The 18,173-nt window shown below is 40.5% G+C and overlaps 1 pseudogene; it reads right to left on the bottom strand.

Annotated features, from left to right (window-relative positions):
• Positions 1–15,203: 15,203 nt before the first annotated feature.
• On the bottom strand, positions 15,204–16,287 carry LOC102495573 (WW domain binding protein 1-like pseudogene; annotated as a pseudogene).
• Between the last annotated feature and the right edge of the window lie 1,886 nt (positions 16,288–18,173).

The raw sequence follows: 18,173 nt of genomic DNA, 5'->3' as shown, positions 1-18,173 counted from the left end.
CACATATACTGACTATAGAGAGACAAAGACAGGAAGAGAAAGAGAGAGAGAGTGCACCTCCCAATGGGCTATGATCACACCACAATTCCTTCTTCTCCATTTCTCCATCCTATTGGGATTTGGGGGCATGTAGGCATATGTGCTTTGAGTGTTTTTCAAACAGTTGGGGCTGAGATTTGAACTACAGTTGGCCATATGGGATCTAGCTCTCTCAATCACTAAGCTATGGCTTGACTCTGTTTTTTTTTGAGACAGGGTCTTATTATGTTGTGATCCCCCTACCTCAGCCTCCAAGCTGGGACTACAGGCATGTGCCAACTCCCTGCCTCTTTCTTAGATAGGGTTATTATGTTTTCCAGGCCAGCATCGAGCTTGAGATCCTTTTGCCCTGCCTCTGCCTCCCAAGTTGCTGGGTCCCACATCTGGACTTTAGGTTGAACTGAAAATGAAACCTTGGCCTTGGCTTCCCATGTGGTTCTAGCTCAAGGAGCACATTGTCTTAGTAGCACATGACACTGGGCCTAGAGGTTGGCTGTTTTTTCTTTTTTTGTTTCACTAGAGGATGTGTTTGCTCACCAGAGAGAGATGGGTGGTAAGAAAGCACCCCTTGCCCATGGGGCATTGTCGTGCCACAATCCCTTTTCCTCCATTTTTCCCTCCTTTATGATTTTTGGCTTGTAAGCACACGTGCCCTTCATGTTTCTCAAGTTGCAGGGTCTGAGACTTGAACCGCACTGTTGGCTTTGTGAGATCTAGCTTTCTTAATCATCACATCATCACACCACCAGTTGGCCTTAGTGGTTGGCTTTTTTTTTTTTTTTTAAGATTTTTGCCACAGGGCACATGCACTTGCCAGAGACAGAGAGAGACAAAGAAAAGAAAGGTGATAAATCATCTCCCAGGGCGTATGACCATGCTACAATCCCTTCTCCTCCATTCTCCTCTCAGGAATTTGGGCATACACACACAAGCTCTAGTGTGATTTTCAAGCTGCAGTCAGCCATGTGGGAATCCAACACCTTACCACCATGTCACCTGCTGGCCCATAGATGTTGGCTTCTACTGCACAACTTTTTGTGACGTATTTCTGGTGTCCTTTGTTGCATCCTAAATTTAGCTAGTGTATACACTTTCTGTAAAGGAAAATAAGAAAACCAATCATAACTCCCTAGATGTTTTGGCATTAAGAATTTTGTCTATTCAATCATTTTCAGAGCCTTGCTGTCACCAACTGCTATTGTTTTGTATGAAATCTGTGGATTTATTCACTCCTTAGTCATATTAGTTTGTATACTGATTAACTAGGAAACATGTCCAAGTGCAGATCATACAGCAAATAACCTTTTGGGATTGGCTTTTTTCACTCAGCTTAGGTCCATGGAGAATCATCCAAACTGTTGCTGTATATCAACAGTTTGTTCCTTTTTAATCACTAAGTAGTATTCATGTATCTATGCATCACAGTTTGTTTGATCATTTACTGTTGAAGGATATTGGGCTGATTCCAGTCTAATATCCTAATATAATTACATCAGCTATTGACATTTACATATAACTTTTTGTGTGGATGTAGATTTATTCTCTAGAATAAATTTCCAAGGGCACAGTTGCAGAGCCCTCTGGGTTTATAGGGTCCCACTGGGTTAGGGAGGAGATTTTTCAGGGCCAGAGTGACAAAGAAGCTTCCTGGATGAGGCTATCTGTAGTGAGTTCCTTCTTGCTGATTCTATCCACCAACCTCAGTATCTCACAGTGTTACTGGGGCATCTAAGACACAACTGAGGTGAAGAGCACTTCTTCTGGCTGTTGGTACGGCTCCCAGTTGGTCCCCCCATGGATGGTATCTCACCTGATGTCGTTAGATGGACTCTAATTCAATAAGAGGAAGGAATGGGTGTACTTGGGCTGCCTCTTATTGCTAAGTGAGGGGTAAATAAATGCTGAGTCTAGGTTGTCTTTTCTCTCATTGGGTGGGAGCACATAAGACACTGTGCTACTGACTTGTTCCTCCAGTACTGATGTCTTAGAAGAGTTTGTCTTTTTCTTATCATCTTTTAGACTTCTCCCTTAGTTTTATCTTTCAAATTTTCCAGAGCTTAGCAGGGAGGAACAGGCTAAAAAGGGTCAATTAAGTTTTGTCTGGACCAGAAGTTCAAACCTACTTTAAAATAAAGCAAAGTGGAAAATTCAGGATAACAAAAATCTACACAATATGCAATGGGTATCTCTTGCTATCTACTCATAATAATATTATACTACAGTCAACTTTGACCCTTACTGGAGCCAGTCTTTTGTATGTGAGAGTTTTCCTTATTTTTACATGTCTAAGAAGATCATCCTCCTCCCATCTTTGATTATGGGGTGGAGGTGGAGTGGGTTGGCAGAGATAGAAGGTTTGGCTTCATATTATGCATCTATTTAAAAGCCAATATTCTTGTCCCTTTCATAATTTCTTCTAGGAGAACAATGCTTGACTGTGGTGATATTCAACCAAAACTGCATGGCCATATTGAGGTGGATCAATGGGCAGGGGGTCCTTCCCTGTTGTTTAGAACCAATATGGAATGTCAGGCTGGCCCAAGGTTTAGATAAAGACATCTGTCAGAGACTCTGCAAGAATTACATGTTCCATTTGTTATAACAGCATGAAATTCATCTTTCAGAGAAAGGAGGGCTCAGAATTTTGTGAACTAATTTAACAAGAGTTAATAGACACAATTTTGGTTTTCTTTCTTTTTCTTGAGGGATAAATCCATGACAGAGGTTGGGGGCTTTAAGCATATCCTGAATAATACTCCTGGGAATCTTGTAAGATAAGTATTATTTTCTTAATTTTACAGATGCTAGAGCTCCATCTTAGCAAGGATAAGTGACTTAACCTCTGGTTAATAATGCAGTGGAGAGTCCAAATCACTTTGAATCCTGGTGATGATTCAAAAGCCTATGCTTTTTAAAGTGTAATTTAGTTAAACTTTTTAGTGTCGTGCTTTTGTGTGAAGTGCTGAGGACACAGAAAGGAGTTAGATGTGGTCACTGTCTTCCAGGAATTCTTAATCTTTGTTTTATTCAGGATGGAGAGTATATGAACACACACAAGAGGGAGAGAAAGTGGGAGGAGAGGGGGTACCTTGACAAGATCTCATCTACACTGCAGTCCCCTTTCCTCAGCCCTCCAGTTCATCAGGATCTTGCATGTGTCCAGTGTATTTTCATACTTATTCAGGAATCCAAATCTATGTTTTTTTATGTGACTTCCACACTGCAGTTTAGTTTGATATCACCTGTGTCATTAAGATGAATCCAGAATTCACAATCTTATGGGCACAATGGATTCTTTGGTTTAGTTTTATTTATAGCTTCCCTTTCAAGCCTCTTTTGCTTGTCCATCTAATAGGGATTAAAACTATACCTATCAAATACTGGTCTTAGCCAAAAAATGTTCTATTGTAAAAATTTAAATTTTAAATTGAATTTGCTCTCTTCAATTTTCCTATAGGTGAAAATTACATGGATATAGGCACAAGCTAAAAACTTGATGAGTAAGGGACATGATCCAGTCTCCAGACTGTAGCACTAAGAAATCAATCACTGTTCTTTATGGTTGATATCTTTAAAATTATAACATTGACTGTATTTCCATTCAAAAGGTCAGTCTTATACAATTTCCCAAATAAATGATATAAATAGTGCCTATTTAAATGGCAGCTTAATGGGCAACTTTCATAACAAATTAAACATTTCAGTGTTTAAAAGGTAAGTGTTACTCATATTAAGAAAAATATGCAGGCCAGCTGGGAGCATGGTGGTTAAGGCAGCAGGATGCCACATGGCCAACTGTGCGGTGTGAGTCACGGACATGGTGGCTTGAAAAACATGCTAGGTATGTATATGTGCATGCCCAAAATCCAAACAGGAGAATGTAGAAAAAAGGAGTAATGTGACCATGACCCATGATATGGGGCAAGAAGGCTTTCTCACTTTTCTTTCTTTCTTTCTGGTGAGTATACATTCCCTCTACCAACTTCTTTTTCAGAAGCATTTTTAAGTTTCCACATCATATTTCTCTTACCCTGATACAGCAAATATTTTCCCTTTAACTTCATTTAGATGTGGCAGCAGGTAAAGGAGGAAGATTCCAGGACCAGCAGTTAGTGTAATGGCTATGTCGCTGGATTCCCATGTAGTTGACCAAGGTTCGAGTCCCAGACCCAGCGACTTAAACTCATGCTAGGCGTGTGTGCGTGTGTGCCCAAGATCCCAAGAGGAGAATGGAGGAGAAGGGATTGTGGTGTGGCCATCCCCCTGGGAGGGGTGATTTCTTGTTTCTGTCTCTGTCTTTCTGGTGAGTGCATGCACCCTATAGCAAAAACCTCTCCCCCCCCCAAAAAAAAAAGAAGAAGAAGGAAGATTCCAACCGTACAACTTTGCCATCAGAACATCTGACTGGAATCCCAGCTCTGCTACTTGCTTGCTCTATGATCTCAGACAAGTGACTAAACCTCACTGAACCTTAGTATCTTCATTAAGAAAATTATAGCACTTCCCTCACATGCTACTTAGAGGGTCAAAGTTCCTGGCACATAATAGGATTCCGTCAAATGCTGGTTCTTTCCTCTTTTCCTCTGTTCCTTCTCATAATTACCTTTGAGTAAAATAATCTATATTAATTTTTGTTGGAGAAACAAGTCCAGTTCCTCATAATGAATCTGAACTCCTGAGTTGAGATATTTTCACTCCTAACCAAACACAAAAAGGTAGTTTGAGTTTTGGTTTGTGCATTCAGAGCTCTTTGCTGATGGGATTGTTACTTATATACTGAAGAGGTAAAAGTATCATTTTTAAGGCACAGAGAAAGCCCCTCCACCTGTTTTTGTTTTAAGGGTTTTGTCACAGAGTGTGCTTTCTGGAGAGAAACAGAGAGAGGGAAAGTGAGAAATATCCAAGCCCCAATACCTTCTCCTCCAGTCTCCTCCAGGGATTTTGAGCATGTGTGCACATGCACCCAGTGTGTTTCAAGCCACCAGGTCCAGAACTTGAATCACAGTCAGTCATGTGGGAGTCCAGTGCTTTAACCAACACACTACCTGTTGGCTTCCCAGTATTTGTTTTTAGGATTCTAGCCTCATACAAAACAGAGGTGGGTAAATGAGAAGGCACATATTTGGGAGTACTTTTTCCCAAGATCAGAGAGGGTTTATTTTAGTTGTAAATTTCCTATAATGTGTCCCATGTAGTATGGGACTCTTTTCCCATGGATCTCCAAGAGGTGGTCAGAGGACCAAAGGCTATGAGACATGAAGCTGAGGGTTCAAATACAGATCCTTGGGTCATCTTCAGGCTTGGACAGTAAGCATCTCTCTATGCTACAAGGGACCTGTCTGAATGTCTGTGACTGGGTCAGACCCTGTATCAGTTAGGATAGGCTAAGGCTGTACTGTGGTAATAAGCAACCCTTGAATCTCAGTGTCTTCAAATTAAAGTTTCTTCTTCTTCTCTTCTCTTCTCTTCTTCTTCTTCTTCCTTTTATAATTGCTCACAACCTTCATGGTTGACTGTGGCTCCTGTTCCGTACCATTGAAACTCACACTCTGGGACCCAGCCTGAAGGAATAGTCCCTCTTTGAAAACAGTGTAAAGCAGGGACCAGCAGTTAGCATAATGGCTATGTCGTTGGACTCCCACGGAGTTGACCGCAGTTCGCGTCCCAGACCCGGTGGCTTAAAACTCACGCTGGGCGCGTGTGTGTGTGTGCCCAAGATCCCGAGAGGAGAATGGAGGAGAAGCGATTGTGGTGTGGCCATCCCCCCTGGGGGATGATTTCTCGCTTTCTGTCTCTCTGTCTGTCTGGCGAGTGCACGTGCCCTATAGCGAAAACCTCTCAAAAACAAGCAAACAAACAAACAACAACAAAAAAAAAACAGTGCAAAGCATGCACTGGCTCTCAAAGCTGCTGCCTAAAAGTGACATACATCATCTTCGCTCACATTTCATTGCCCAAAGAAAGTCACATGGCTTCACCTAACTTCACTTACCATGTGCCTGGAAGGAAAGAAGATGGTGTATTGTTAACAATTTGTAATAATGTCTTTAACAGTTTGCCTTCCTAATCATCAGTGTTTGTTTTGCTTCCTTCCCCCATACAGAAAACACTCATATTCGCCCCCAAATGAGACAACCTAAAAGCCCCATTCTGTCTTGGCATTAAGTCCAAAGCCAGTGTTTTTGGATAATGCACAGTAGTCTTTATATTTAAGAGTGATACACAGGGCTGGCAGGTGGTGTGGTGGTTAACAGTGCTGGACTTCCACATGGCCGACTGCGGTTTGAATACCAGACATGGTGGCGACTTGCTTTCTCTCTATCTCTCTCTCTCTCTCTCCCTCCCTCCCTCCCTCACTTTCACTCTGTCCCTCTCTGGTCAGATTAAAATAAATAAATAAAGTTAAATAAATAAAATTATTCTTTCTTTAAAAAAGAGTGATGCACATTGATGACTGCATACGTTATGGGTGGAACTTCTCTTGATCCGAGTTTAAAAGTATCCCCAAATATACAATATACATGGAGAAGGTTAATGGCAACATTCCTGTTTTTTGTTTGTTTGTTTTGTTTTAAAGTTTTTGCTATAGGGTGCATGTGCTCAATAGAGACAGACAGACAGACACATACACACACACACACACACACACACACACACACACACACATACACAGAGTGGGGAAGTGAGAAATCAACCCTCCAGGGTAAATGGCCACACCACAATCCCTTCTCCTGCACCATCGTCTCAGAATTTTGGGCATGCACACATATGCGCCCAGTGTGATTCTCAAGCCACTGGGTCCAGGACGTGAAGCTGCCCATGTGGGATCCAGTGCCTTAATCTCCACACCACCTACTGGGCTGGCGACACTACTATTTTTAAATTAGAAAAATGGAAGACATTTTCTATACAGATTATAATGGGCAGACACTGAGAGGGCCCTCTGGGGGATGGTTAGTGAATACTTATTCAACCTTGATTTTGTGCCTTAGCCCTAGTTATACCATTAGCCTATGTACAAAGGCATGAAAGAATATACAATTCAACAGAAATGTATTCTCTCATAGTTTTGGGGCCAGATGTCCAACATCAAGGTGTTAGCAAAGCTCTCTTGGGAGGCTATAGGAAAGTATTCATTCCTTGCCCCTTCTAGCTTCTGGTAGCTGCCAGAATTTACTGGTTTATGGCTACATTATTTCAGTCTCTGCTTCTATTATTGCATTACCTTCTCCTATGTGTATGTAATCTCCCTCTCTCTGTCTTTCATAAGAACACTTGGTATTTATAAGTGGGGCTGGCAAGTATCGTGGTGGTTAAAGGCACTGAATTCCCACATGGCCGACTGCAGCTCAAGTTCTGGACCTGGCAGCTTGCTTTCTCTCTCTTTCTCTCTCTCTGGTCAAATTAAAAAATGATAATAACAATAACAGATGGAATTAAATAAGTAAATAAAATAAATATTTTTTTAAAAAATAACATTTGATGTTTATAAGTTATTTATGGTTTACCCAGCTAATCCAAGATAATGTCCTTGACTGAAGATCCTTAATTATATCTCCAAGGCCCTTTTTGCTTACGAGAGAACAAAAAACTGTTCCACAAATAAGACTTGATATTATTGGATGACCATTATTCAGCTGACTACAGGATCCTGTGAGGTCAAATTTAGCTGAGATATATCTGTCTTCACAACAGGTTGTGAAGTGGAAAGAAACTTTCTAACCTATAAATGAGGAAAAAAACCCACAAATTTCCACCATCTATGCTAGAAGAAAGACTGAATTACCTTTCTATTCTCTATATAGAAAATTATTTTATAAAAGGACAAACAGTATGTAACTAAAAATGTAAATCATAATGTATTATAGAGATATGTCAGACAGTTAATTCATAACAAATATTATATTTTATTATAGAGGTGTGTCAGACAGTTAATTCATAACAAATATTATTTTTAAAGATTTTTATGATATCTGCTAGGTCTTAAAAGTTTTATAGTTTGTCATATTTCATATTTTCTCATTCTAAATAAAAATAAAATTTGTAGTTAATTTGCTATTTATCTCTTAAAGTGACTCCTCAGAATTATGTAAGTTTTCAGTAAAATTTAGATAAGATGGAACTAGGAGACCCACTTCAGACTGGTTTAGGGTTCAGGTGTGCACAGGAGCAAAGTGTAGCAACTTATGCGTAAAGAGAAACTACCACAGAATTAGAGCTCATCAAAAATTTTAAGTCGATCTTCCTTCTAGCTTGGCAAGGCTAGCAATATAGACCAGTATGAGAGTTGTGCAAAATAATCCAAAACAAAGCCTACTGTGTAATAACGTGTTGAATTTTCTTATGTAATTTATTTAGCACTGTATTGAAAGCGAAAAACAGAATGGTTGTATGGGTATTTGAAGTATAGTTTCTTCTAAATGTGTATCACTTTTGCATCATGATTAAGTAAAAAAATAGTAAGCTAAACCATTGTAAGTCAGGGCATATCTGCACTTATGGAAGATGGACTGGATGAGGGATGTGCAGTGCATCTGTATATTCTTTGAACATGCTATTCTCCTTTTCTGGAGCAAGCTAAATGATCAGAGATACATGTGGAAGTCCCTGCTAAATTGCTCTTCCTGGATTATGTTCATTTAATGACACAAAGGGAAGTATAAGAAACTACCCTATGAAGCTTATTTCTGGATTTACTTTAGAAATCCTGTTGAGGAAGTTTTCCATTATGTTGCTGTTTATAAGAACTGGAGACATTTTTCTGTGACTCTCTTGAGCATCAGGTTTGATTTGTATTGTATGAATGCTGTAAATCCTATGTCTGATTTTGTCTCTCACATTTCATGTCTTTAGCAGAACTATGAAGATTTAGAACATGAATTTTGAATACCGATATTACCATTGGTTCTATCCCAATTACTTTTATTTTTTTCTGTTACCCTGCTTATTTGCTTCTTATTGTTTTTAGTCTCATATTACTAAATGTATTTATGTAAGTACATTATCTGTTATTGTACTGATAAGCAAAAAATACCCGAGATTGGGTAGTTTATAAAGAATAGAAGTTTATTTTACTTACAATTCTGGTGGCTAGAAAGTACAAATGTATGAGTCTGGCATCTGACCAGCCTCTAGTAATCTGCCATTACATGTCCAAGATAGGCAGGTATGTCAGCAACCCAATGGGAAGAGAGAGAGAGAGAATAAGACTTCAACATCAGCTGTCTGTTCCTCCCATGGTCCCAACCAACTGGATGGTGCCCACCCACTAGGCCCATATTAAAAGTCTCACCACCTCCCAAAGCCATTAGTCTGGAGACCAAGCTTCTAGAATATGAATCTTTGAGGGACAAACCGTTACTCAAAACATAGAAGTAATACACTCTAAAATCCATCTGCAACAATATGAGCAGAAATAAATAATTTAAAAGCCACGTGGCTGGTTCACATAAATGGTAGGGAGCCATTATGCAATACTGGAGCCTCATGGGATGCCTCAGTTTGGATCCTGGGTTGACTTGAACATTTTGGGTGTGTCCATGCATATTCATGATCCTGACTGTCTGGGAGGCTGTGGGAAGGAACATGGCATGACATGACTCTGTCAAAGACACCTGTCTCTCTCACTCCCTCATGAAAGAAAGAAATACAAAGAAACTCTAAAAAAACTACATTAAGTTTTTAAAAAAATAATAAAACATGGGGAGCCATCAGATGACACAGTGATTAAGGTGTTGGACTCATACATGGCTGACCACAGTTTGAGCCCTGGACCTGGTGACTTGCTTTCTCATCATCTCTCTCTCTCTATTTCTGTCACTCTCTGGTGAGTACACATGCCCTATAGCAAATTTAAATAATAATAACAACAAAAATAAAATTAAATGAACAATTCTTTAAAAAAGTACTAAAGCATCTAAAGCACATTTCCCTTCAAAGCACTATAAATTACATAATATTTATGCAAAGACCTTTTGCCAACAAGTCAGAACCATATTTAGTGAGAAAAGATCCAAATTTCATTTATTAAACAGGCATTTTCAGCTGAAAAGAAAAAGCAGACTCATTTTTTCCCTTTTCCTTTTTCTTTTTTTCCCTTTTTCGTACCATTATTGTCAAAGAGCACAAAAGTTTTCTGAGGCCCTCAGTTCCTTCTTAAAGTAGGTTTAGTCAAATTCAACTTGAGGAAGATGACAAAAGCCTACTTAATCTGCAATGCTTTCTGCTCCTGGGAAAACTCAGGCCTTCTGTTATTGTTTCCTTTTCCTGAGTCAGCATTTGGCTAGTCCAAGGCTATGGGGCCAGAGCTCAGACTGTTAGAAATAATAAGCGTGGAAAGAGAACAAAGGCCTGTATTTTAAATTTGAAAAGGAGCTCTGCTCTTTAGATGACAGAACAATTGTGTTGTTAATACAGTTTAGAAGGCAGGGAATAGGAGGAGAGAGGAAAATGAAAAACAGCATTTCTGTATCTTAAGTTAATTGTGGTGCTAAACTACAAAGTAGGATAATAAGTCCCTGGATGAAGAGATGCCTGTCTTCTTTTGTTTCATTTTTTTCCAGCTTCAGTTAACTTAGTTGCTAGTGAGCTATTTATATATGTTTTAGATTATTTCCACCTAGGATATAATCTAGTGATTTTTTTTCCCTTTATCACCATTATTGCTAAAATCTCTTTCTCCCTTCAACATGGCCAATTTTTAACTACATATCTAAATTAGATTCATCTTTTAATTTATTTTTCAACTGATACTTACATGATTTAGAGTTCAGGTAGTTATGTTTTATCTCAGGATTTATGAATCAGTTTCATGTCTACATCTCACTGACTGTCAAGGTTCTTATGACCTTGACATGCCATTATTATATTTATTTCCCCAACCTCATATTTTATCCTATATGCTATTTTCACCTTATGATTTACTGTCTGTTTCTATGGTCTGTCCACTGGTCATTCACAGGAACACTTTAGACCAATGTTTGCCTTATGATCTTGTGCAAATTACAGTCCCATTTTCCTGATCTCTTCTCATTTAGTTACCACTGATGATGGCTCCTTGTCTGCCTTTTCCTGGGTTGCTTTAGATCTTCTCTGAGGTCTCATCTTTTATTGAACAATAGGGACATGAACCTGAGCTTCCCCACCCCAAACAAATAATCCCAAGTAAATAAGCAACTATAAAGAAAAGCATCCATCACTGAAGAATGACATCAGGAGGGAGTAAAAATGAGTAATGTTGATTTTGAATGGCTCCCTAGACATGGTAGGTCATGTAGGTGAGTAGAAGAATATTTGCTGCCTGAAAAAGAATAAGGGTAAGATCTCATAGTGTAGAGGCGGAATTGAACCTTAGTGGGATGAGATATGAATGATGGTCAGGGGCCTACTTAACTCCTGCTGCCCTGGGGAGGAGGGCATAATTCCCCTGCCATAGCAATGTACTCACTTGGTATCCTAAATGTTGGCTTTTTTTGACATAAGAAGAAATGCTGGAGAGTCTTTTTACTTGACTCTCCTTACTCGTTAGTAGGTAACAAGGAAGCTTGCACATCTTGCCACCATGCCATGTCCAGAGTGTCTCACCTCCCACCCCTTTCCTCTGCTGTCTTTTTTTTTTTCCTTATAAACTTTTCTGAGCACAACTAAGTCAAGTGTTTCATCAATGTTTAATTTCCATGAACGGGCATGACTATTTGTTTTACTTAGAGTGCCCTTTCTGGCTCAAGATAGATCCATGTTCGATTCACTAAATGCGTTTTTGTAACAATTCCTAAAACAGAATCCTTTCCATCTTGTGCTCTGTTGTAAGGCTTTAGAAATTAAGTGAACTGTGTTGTAAATCACACTACACCTGCACTCTCATTCTTTGTCCCCAACTACATAATCTTGGTGTACCGCATTAACAAAAACATCTTAAAAAGGAATTCAAGGGACCAGCAGTTAGCGTAATGGCTATGTCGCTGGACTCTCACATAGTCGACTGCGGTTCGAGTCCCGGACCCGGTGGCTTAAACTCACGCCGGGCGCGTGTGCGTGCGTGCCCAAGATCCCAAGAGGAGAATGGAGGAGAAGGGATTGCGGCGTGGCCATCCCCCCTGGGGGGTGATTTCCTGCTTTCTATCTCTCTGTCTCTCTCTGTCTGTCTGGCGAGCACACGCACCCTATAGCAAAAACCTCTCCAAAAAAAAAAAAGGAATTCAAGAAAAATATTATACATCATTTGATCAATACAAACCATACAGGTCTCTGAAATTGTGGAACCAATTTATAGAGATTTACTAAAACATTACTTATTTGCCTGTTGAATCTGCTTTTGCTCAACCCAACTATCATAATTGTTCTTATAGGCTGGCCCTGTAGTGTAGTGGTTAAGCGCTGAGTAGAGGAAGCCAGAGCCCACATGGCTAATCAAGGTTTGAATCCCAGCTCTGGCAGTTTGGAAAACATGCTGGTTGCACATATGTGTCCAGTACCCTAACAGGATGGAGAATTGGAGGAACAAAGGATTGCATCATGAACAGGCCTTAGTAGTCTCTATCTTTTTGTATGTGTATGTGTGTTTGTGTGTGTATATGCATATATAGGTGCATACCCCCTACAGCACTAAAAAAAAAAGTGTCTACCCTGTGTCACGTAACCCAGAGTAGTATGTCATAGGACTGTTTACCCATAACATTTTGTTTTATTTTTTAATGGTGAGGTGACTGACCAAAGAAAGAGAGACCTAGTACTAACTTTCTCGTATAAATTTACCTGTAGGGCATATGAGCTTCAGAGTGCTGAGTGACCTAAGGCTGGCTCCAGATGCACTGAGGGAACTGGTAGAGTTGAAAATCTAGTCGACCAATTAGAACTATACCAATATGAATACTTCATTTGCATAGATGACATCAGAAACCAATGGAGCAGCATCTTTAGTCAAACAATCAGAACTATACCAGTTCAAATTCTTCATTTGCATATGGACCTGATTAAAGACTCGAGAAGGAAATATTCCTCTACAAAAGCCTCTAAATTTTTACATTAGAGGAGGTAGATTTGATAATTATCTTCTGTCCTCCTTGCTCAGTACTTTGCAATGCAGCCTTTCTTTTTTTCCTCCAAGATCCTGGTATTTCAGCAATCAGGCCTTATTGTGTGTTAAATGATGAACCTGTTTAGGTTTAGTAACAAATTGAGTATCCCTAATCCCAAACTGCTAAACCTGAAATCTAAAACTTCTTGAGCACAGACATGAGGCCACAGTGGAAAATTCCACACCTGACCTCATATAATTGGTCATAGTCAAAACATTGCTATACAAAAATATGGTATAAAATTACCTTAACATGAAACATAAATAAAAGGTGTATATAAAACATAAATGAATTTCATGTTTACATTTGGGTCCCATCCCCAAGATATCTCATTATGTATGTGCAAATATTCCAAAATTGCAAACAAAATTGAAATCTAAAACACTTCTGTTCCCAAGTGTTTCAGATAAGGGATACTTAATCTGTATTATGTAGGACATCAGACAAAACAGTAGCAATGCTTAATTTGATGATCACTTAAAAGATGCAAGGCATATACAAAGCAACTTGCATGTACTTTACCTAATCCTAGTAACAACTCTGAAAAGTGGGTATTGTAAATACACAGAATGTATAGTTTTTGTTCTCCACTGCAGAGGGAAAAGGTCAGTTGGCTGACTCCTAGGGGAATTTATTACCTTTGTGAATTTCATAGACCTGGCTCTTAGTCTCATGGGTATAAAAATCTGGTTATATCACCTTGGTGAATTTGGAATCATCTCTCAGGGGTAAATCATAAGCCAAAGAGAAATCATCAGACAAACTCAATACTCAAACCCACAGGCTCAGCATAGAAATCAGTCAGAGATTCAATGGGAGACAGATGGCATGTTGAAATTACAATGATTGAAGAAAGGCTTAATAAAGGAGTTATTAACAAAAATGTGGCAGTAATAGGGAAAATATATAGGATATTTCAGAACTGGAGGGCAGTGAAGATGATTCTATCTTCACCTCTAGGCCTGAAGGGATGAGGAGAAGGAAGAAATGAGAGAGTCTTGATGAAGAGAACACCTTAACGGGAAATGCAATCTTCAGATAAGGGATTTTGTCAGCCCAAAGCAACTTCCAGGGAAGAATCTGTGAGAATAAATGCCCTGTAATCACTTTCCTTCCCTTCTCCCCAGTCTCTATTGGAAACGCCCAACAAGAAGCCACGGGCAAGATCGTCTCTTTAGGTAGCTTTTACAGGTCAACTTCCTGGAAAAAAGAATAAGATAGAGAAGGGTAAAGAGTGAATATGGTGGGGCCAAGAGAAGATATGCAGCATACAATATCTTCTTAAGCCAAACTTGGGTTTTAGACCACTTCACTAATTCATGAAAATTACCATATCCAACTGGTCAGTTTATAACAAACAAGCAAACACAACTTATTCAGTAACAAAGAGAAAATACTGAATGAAAGCCAGGCTATGGGGCTACCCTTTTAGAGGACCACAGCATCGTCAGACGTCCCAAAGGACAGAGATGCAGAAAGCTGCACCTCTAGCCACAGACACAGCCATGGCCTGAGGCCCCTGCTCACAGAGTTCTGAAGACAGCCCACCCCAGCCTTACACAAAACACTTCTGGCTCAAATGCAGCCAGGCTCTTGGAAGGCCAACTTGGGAAAGGCCTCAGACTTACTTTCCCACTGGTAAGGTGTTTGTTTCCAGCTGGCTTTTATTTGTCTGTTTTTGAAAGAAAAACCAAAGAGAAGGCAGCTTTATGTTCTGGTTTTAATTTAATAGAACATTGCTGTGTCTCAGTCGAGGGGAGGTGGCCTATATTGGCCCTAGGTAAAGAAGAAAGTTCATGGAAGCACAGACATGCCACATGTGGCTGCCAGTGTCTGGATGTCTGCAAAGCCAGAATTGGGCTGATCCCATAGGAGTCTGAAGGCTGATAGACAGGAGAGTGGTAGGTTGATAGGGAGCTTGTTATCTCTCATCTTCCAGGTGACATGATTGATGCACCACTGTGCATCATCAAGGGGTCTCTCCACAGCAGGATCTGGCTGGCTGTAGGCTGGCTCAGGTCTGGAAGAGTCTGGTTCTCCCCTACCCTGTTTGCTTTGCCATGTTCTTGGGTACAGGAAAGGTTGTCTCTAGCTAAGGGAGCCACTGCTCTGGGAGTTTGGAGAGTCCTGCCTGCTGATGTTATTTAGCAGCAGGCATGCAGGGGGCCATGGCAGGTGGGGGTGCTCAGGTTCTCGAGACTGCTCTTCAGAGGGCTGGCGGAGTCCTTCTTCCTCATCTCCTGGAGGCCACACACGGCAGCTGTCACAGAAGTCCAGGGGCCCATCCAGAGCATCACTGCGTCACTGATGAGTGTGTTAAACTTTCTGAGGTCATCATCATGGTGGCCCTGGTTGCATACACACACCTCGATGCTTGAATCAACTGTGAAGCAGTGATGTCTGCCAGGCATCTTGTCTTTGCTGTTGAGAGCTGCTTAGAGATATAATCTTTCTGCAGCTCCTCCTTACACTTGGAATCCTTGTTCAGGAAAAACTCAGTGTCCATCTCTCCCAGGCCAGTCACAGAGTCACTGAGATACATTATAGGGGCTTTGGTGGCTAGTTGATTGGCTGGCATGTTGTAGGGCTCAGGGTCAGCAATACTAGGGGGTCTTGTGCCATTTCTGCCGGACCCAGACAAGGGGCTAATCTGTATCTCTTGGGAGCCCCTGGTGGGATTGGCACCTGAGAAGCTGCCACCTGCAGGGCCACTATGTGGAGGCAGTGGCTGGTGCTAGAGCTGGAAGGCACTATATGGTGGAGGAGGAGTTGGAGGTCGGTTCACCACTTCCTCATGAGGAGGCAGTAAATAGTTTGGCAAAAACTTGAAATAAAATGGCAGTTATGAGTAATTGTGGGCTTCCCAGTAGGCAATCAGGTTGATCTCATGCTGCCACTGCTGGGCCTGAAGGCGTTGCTTGGCTCCGCAGTGGTTGCAGATGCAGCACCAGCTCAGGATGAGATGATGATTGTCCATACCAGCCAGAACCACCAGAGTTCATAGTAGTAGTTGTAGTACTGAAACTCTCCATAGCAGTGTCCTGTGCCACAGATGTAGTTTCGATTGTTTGTATCCACACAGGCTTCCTTATCTTGTGGGAATTCAGCCTTGGCTGATAGGGGACTAGAGGAGGAGAAGGGCCATGCCCCCCAGGAGCTTTTTCCTCTCCATCCCCCTCCTACTCTTGCTCCTCTGCCAAGGCCACCATCCTTCCCCTCCTCCTTCCTTTCTTCCACTTCCCTCTCCTTCTTTTCTTCTTTTCAAAAATTACCATATCAAGGATTAGGAATCCTTGGAGTTCATGTCGTCAGTCCAATGCCCACTATTGGTATACTATGTGAGAGGCCGCCAGATCATGCTTAGAAATTGATTATCACAGATTCAGAGCAAAGGAAAACAGAAGAATGGAGTAATTGATGATGTCAACCTAGATTGCCTGATACATCCATATTATAGAAGGATAACCTTACCCCTGGGACTGAAATAAAGAAAGCTAAAAAGTCCTGTGGTATCTATTGCTGCATAACTAACCACCCCATGATCCATGACCATCCAAAAGGATGATGAACCACATTGAGTAGGCGTAGTGGGAAAGGCTAATGGTGCAACTTTTCATCTAGGCATCTTCCCCAGCAAGGTGGTTATCGCTAGGCTAAAACTGGACAAAGATGGCAAAAACATCCTTGAATGGAAAGCCAAATCTCACCAAGTAAGAAAGGAAAAGGGCAGATATAAGGAAGAAACAATTGAGAAGACACAGGAGTAAAATGACCTAACATACAGCTTTTATGAAAAACTGCTAAAATGAAAAAGAAATCATGAACTTTTAAAAATGTATCTCACCAATATATTCATGTTAAGAGTGGTCTGTCCTGTTGGACAGGAAATACTCAAAGTTCATTGACTTATGCTCTGTTTCCCTTTCCTAGTGCTTGGGCAACTGTGTTTGTGATGTCATGCTATGTTTTAATCTATGACTGACTTCTATCCCTATTCCGATTGAAGTTGCTACTGTGCTTTATATACATTCTGTCTTTTTAGGGCTATTGGGCCATTAGCCATTGTATTTAATTCTCAATAAAATTTATTTTCCTTGTTTCTGAATTTTAGTGGGTTCTTAAGTTTAGTCCCCACATATTGACAACATGCATCATTATTTCTATTTTACAGATGGTGGGATTGGGAACATGGAAGTAGAGATTGGATCTGAACCCAGTTCTAACCAGATTCAAACCCTGTTCTCATTCCTTTGCACTGAGTAGCTCTCAAATTTTATATGAAAATGCTTCCTCTTTTTTAAGAGAGATTTTTGCTATAGGGCATGTGTGCTGCTGAAGAGACAAAGAGACAGAGACACAGAAAGCGAGAAATCACCTGCCAGGGAGGATGGCCACATTACAATCCCTTCTCCTCTATTCTCCTCTTAGGATCTTGGGCATGCACACACACGTGCCTGATGTGTTTTAAGCCACCGGGTCTAGGACCACAGTTGACTATGTGGGAGTTCAGCAACATAACCATTACACCATCTGCTGGTGCCAAAAATGTTTTCTAAACCACAAAGTACTATTGAAATGTAAAGGAGAACCATCAACATCATTTCATCATCATCATCAGAATTACCAGGATTATTGAGAGTAGAGCCCCAGTCCATAGTGAAGTAATAGCCTTATAACAGACAATCACATTGTTCCTTTTTCTGGAGCCACCAATAAGCCTTTGCATGTTAATCGTTCTTGATTATAAGATCCTGAGTTAATGGTTTTCCATTCTATTAAATAGCCATTTTTTTCTTTTAATTAACTGTCATTTGAATAGGAAAGTCAGTTGGCCGAGCAAGCAGGCTATAGGGTAAATAAATTAAATCATCTGTGGAGCAAGTGTGTCTCATGCTTCTATCATATTCCACATCATGAGCAAGAGCAACCTCACAGGTTGCTGAACATTCAGTCTTTGCCTTCAGGAAAGTTATTATCCAAATAAAGCTCATCAAATAACATTTAATTATAACTTACTAAAGTCAATGTTCCTCACTATTCAAGTAGATTGTAGGTCTC

This window comes from Tupaia chinensis, unplaced genomic scaffold (assembly GCF_000334495.1).
Source record: "Tupaia chinensis unplaced genomic scaffold, TupChi_1.0 Scaffold000248_1, whole genome shotgun sequence".
In the NCBI taxonomy this organism is placed as follows: domain Eukaryota; kingdom Metazoa; phylum Chordata; class Mammalia; order Scandentia; family Tupaiidae; genus Tupaia; species Tupaia belangeri.
The sequence above is the reverse complement of the archived record's forward strand: the minus strand, read 5'-3'. Positions and strand labels throughout refer to the sequence as shown.